The following is a 4726-nucleotide window of genomic DNA, read 5'->3' on the forward strand; positions in this document are numbered from 1 at the left end:
AGCGACTATTTGTACATATTGAGATTCAATTTATTTTCTTCTTTTGACTGAACACCATTGTTATAGCAGTCTTTCTTGACTGTACTATGCATTTGCTTCTTTAATCCATTTTATGAATAATTTTCACTCTAGTTGTTTACAGACCAATATAGAATCCAAACTAATGGCATCCTTTCCTTCATTGTCCTTTGCCACTTTCTTAAATTTTAACTATGAAACTATAAATGTAAAAATGTAACAGGACAGGAAAAAAAATTATTCTCTCTCACTGGTTTTCCATTGATATAACTCTATTTGGCTTTTGTGGAAAATGGCAATACTCCTGAACTCTGACAGTGTAAGCAATCATATGCAGGATAAAAAAATGCATTTGCATCCACCCCTCAAGAGTCATGAAACACTATATACCATTGTGCCTTCATTTTGCTCTTCCATAGATATGCCTTTAAAGTATGATCTCATTCTGCTTCATAACCTGCTTGGTTTGGTTTTTTTTAAACCCTTTCAGGCCTCTTTTAACATCATCAAGATGTAAACAATTAAGAAGTAAAATATTTTTACTTTTGGCTTTTGATTTTCGAATCTAGGACTATCAAGTCTGTTTTCCCGCTGTTTGGGGAAGGAAATCTTGCAAGTGCCAAGACTAATATATTACACCCATTCACTTAAAAGGGACTGTGGTGTAGAGTCTTTATTAAACACAGCACTCTGTTCCAGGTACTGTACCTAAGACCTGAACTTCCAGGCTTAAAAGGAGGGAATCTCATGGAAATATGTCTCCCTCCCCCTCCTCAAAAACAAACTTTTACTATTTACTGGTTACCCTGAGGGTAAGTAATGTTGTTTGGGGTTTTGCTTTCATAGTGTACATCTAGGATGGACAGATACTTGAAGTGCTCCAAATCCTGCTTGGAGCACTTCAAAACGGCCGTGAAGGTTTGTAGCAGTTGTGCTTTCCAGCCAAGGGGCTGGGGAGCAGGAATTCTTGTTTGCCATGAGAGGTTTTTGAGGACAGCTGAGTGCACAGCTCATTGGCTGTCCTTCCTGTTCCTCTCCCTCTTCTCAGCAGGGACTAGGGTGGGTGAGCAGCAGTGCACCGTGGGATGCTGGAGGACCAAGCAGTCTCCTAGCACACACCTCACCCACCCATCTACTGGAGGGTTCACACTTCAGGAATAAGTAAAAAATGACCTCTTGAGCACTTCAAAGAGCACATCTGTCTATGGCCTCTCTCTCCAGAACCCACATTGGGACCCTCTAATTTTTTTTCTTCATAGGTATTGATCCGAAATAGTGAAGGCTATGGTTTCTGTGGTGGGAGTTTAATCAGCAGTCGTTGGGTGGTCACGGCCTCTCTCTGTGTTGAGACTAGAAGAGCACATCACGTTACTATAGGTGAGCAAGTTCTTATATTTACAAATACTTCACTGCAGATCACATGGGCAATAGTTTTATTCCACCCATCCCCTGGCATGGGTGGAGTATTGGCAATATTAACTGATGTAAGAGACTCTTGAGATAGGTTGGACATTCCTGTTCATTTTTCAATCAAAAAATCTCCACTTTCTTGGAGAAAATTATGAAGTGTGACCCTAGCCTGAAAAGTGGGTCTAAAAAGGCATCAGGATGGGCTCGATTTTCTTTGTCTCACACTGCTCAATGTATAAACAGAAAGATTTACTTTTTCCTTCCAAGTCCCAGCTGTACAAACTTACCCTGTGATGTGACAAGTAGAGGAACCTGCTACCAGGAAATGAACAACTTCCATCGTCAGGTTTCTGGATCATGTTTCTGTAGAGAGCACTGAAAAGGCAAGGCAATATTAAAAAAGAGAGGGTTACTGCAACTGACATGCAAGCTGAAGCCCAAGTTTGGCTGTTCTTAGGCATTCCCTATTGAATCTCAATCTCTGGTCCTAGTACCCTAGGACAGCTGCATATTTGCCTGTTCCTGATCCCAGTGTAATTGAGATGAATATACAGGCTTGATGTAGCTGGGTTTTTGGTTGTAGCCACATTGGTCTAAGGACATAGGCAGGCAAGGCTCTTAGAGTAGATGTGATACCTTTTATTAGACCAAATGGGTAGTTGGAAAAAAGCCCTAAAGCTTGCCAAGAACTTTTTTCAAATTACTCAGTTGGTCTAATAAAAGATATCACATCTAATCTAAGAACTTTGCAGGCTTGATGTGAACATTTCACTGGTATAAATGAATGTCTGTCTACAACCATAGTTGCAGGGTTCTAGACTTCCTGCTAATAGGGGGGCTGAGGAGGCGAAGAATACATTTTGTAACCAGACGCTCAATTGGGACTCAGAAAAAATCAGGATGCAACTTCCAGCTTTGCCAATGCCCTCCTGGGCAACCTCCAGCAACTCATTCACTCTGTTTTGTGGCTCAGTTTGTCATCTATATGAGGATAGTACTTCCCTCTTTCATAGCATGTTGCAAGGAAAAAATTCTTAATGGTAGTATTACAGGTCATGAAAATGAGCATAGCTAGAAGTGCTCTGTATCACTATGGAAGAGCCAAAGAGCAAGTCAACACATACATTGGGGGGCGGGGGGTCCCCCTCTTGGATTAACGCGTTTAAAGAATTTTAGGACATGGGATAACTGAACATCTGTAGCACTGGAGATGTCCAGCCCATAAAAATCTCTCTTTTAATCTAATCTACAGCTACAGGGTGGGGGTTAGGGGGAAAAAAGACTTCAACTAAAATTTTAAAAGGCAAGTGGACTTCGTGGAAAACAAGATTCCATCTTTTTGAGAAGCAGCAGAACTTTAGTTCTAATTCCATCCTGGTTTGAACCCAAAATTAAGCTGAATGAGGTTTTCATTAGCAATTCCTGACCAATAGGTAAAATTCTCTCGTGAAAGACCATGGGCTCTCTCATACTTAACCCAATCCTTTCCTGTGCAAAGATCTTGTCATATGCCACATTACATAGGAGTAGTAGTGTTTAGTTAAGTAAGCACTAGTGAATTAGATTAACTGCCATATTTAAGCTCACAGAGCATGTCTACAGTCAGTAATATGTCGTAGTTACTGTGCAGTAGCATCAGCGTGTGCCTTTTTAGTAACACTACTGCACAGTAGTGTATCAGCACGGTTTGGGTTGACATGCTACTGCGCTGTATTAGGCTGTATTAGGCTACTGCACAGTTAGGGTCTTGAGTAGGTGTGTCCACAGGCAATTACTTAAACTGCCTTGAGAGGTTAAAGCTTGAATCCTCTGCTTCCTGAATGAAAACCCTATACAAACTATTTAAAATTCTCAGACATCTTTGCCTGTCTTCACTGCAGGAGATTTTGACAAACACCAGCGAGAATTAGAAGAACAAAAGATTCAAGTGCAACAGAGTTGGATGCATCCACATTATGATTCAGATAACTACAATAATGACATTTCTTTGCTGTACTTGAGCAGTGACGTTAAGTTTAATAAGTATGCGCTCCCTATTTGCCTTCCCATTCCAAACCTAGGAAACTTGCTGACTGCAGAAGGAAATATAGGGATGGTAAGCGGATGGGGTTCCGCGTATTACAGAGGTTCGCTTGCACGGTTTCTCATGGAAGTTAGGTTACCTACAGTGAGCACAGACATTTGTCAACAATCAACAGAGAAGCTCATTACTGATAACATGTTCTGTGCAGGCTATGCTGAGGAATCCTTGGATTCCTGTAAGGGGGATAGTGGAGGCCCCTTTGCTGTATCTTACCATGATGTTTGGTACCTTTTAGGGGTTGTTAGCTGGGGTGAAGGCTGTGCTGAAGAAGGGAAATATGGTGTATACTCAGGTATCAAACTACATTCAATGGATAAAAGATGTTGTTGAGAGCGTATCGGATAAGGAAGGTAGATAAATGCACAGTAAAGACAACATTTTTCTTCCCCTTTATAATAGCAGGAACGCATCTTCTACTATGGAACGTTTTCAGTCCAGTGCAGCAGTCAATGTCCTGCCTTTACTTGTGCATAATTTTGTATGGTTGTTTAACAAAATGCACTTATTTGACACCAGTGCACTGTGGGAGAACCATTAAATATATGTCTAGCAACTCCTCTGAATAGCACTTCATGCATTTTAAATGACTTGACCAATTACTGAGCACTGTACAATAACAAGCAATCCAGGATTAAAGATGAATACCTCTGTCTAACATGCGAAGCATGTCACAAAAGAACTGATCATGTCACCCTTGTATTCCCATCTAAAACGACATTAGGACACCAACTCACCAGTCCTACGCATACATTAGTTTTATCAACAAGAAACCATTTCCTAGTAGTGCATTATCTTTGGTAGTTACCTCAGTGTTTATATACAGCGAGCTACACTGAATACATTTAGTACCCTACCAGTATCTGTTCAGTTTTGCTACCAAACTACCTATTTTGACAGTTATATGTCATTAAATATGAATCTAAACATTGTTCTGTGCTCCTTGTATCTGGTAATAAAAAAAATACTGCTGCATTTATTAAGAATCCTATACTGTGAACAACTGCATTAGGTAACTTGGCAAGGGGAAGCTGCAGGGATTTGAGAGCTGGGACTTTGGAGCTAAGGGTTTGCAGTATCGTTTTACAGAACCCTTCATTCTATGCCCTACTTCACCCAATGGGACTTGAACCAGCATTTCCGCCCAAGTCTTCTGACTACTTATAACCCCTTTCTTGAAACTGATCCACACTACCTTGCCTTTAACATTCACTGGAT

General features: G+C 40.7%; 1 pseudogene; it reads left to right on the top strand.

Moving 5' to 3' along the window:
* The first annotated feature begins 876 nt into the window (after nt 1-876).
* LOC102381031 lies at nt 877-4020 on the top strand (annotated as a pseudogene).
* Nucleotides 4021-4726: the final 706 nt, after the last annotated feature.

The sequence above is a fragment of the Alligator sinensis genome, unplaced genomic scaffold (assembly GCF_000455745.1).
Source record: "Alligator sinensis unplaced genomic scaffold, ASM45574v1 scaffold237_1, whole genome shotgun sequence".
NCBI classification, from domain to species: Eukaryota; Metazoa; Chordata; order Crocodylia; family Alligatoridae; genus Alligator; species Alligator sinensis.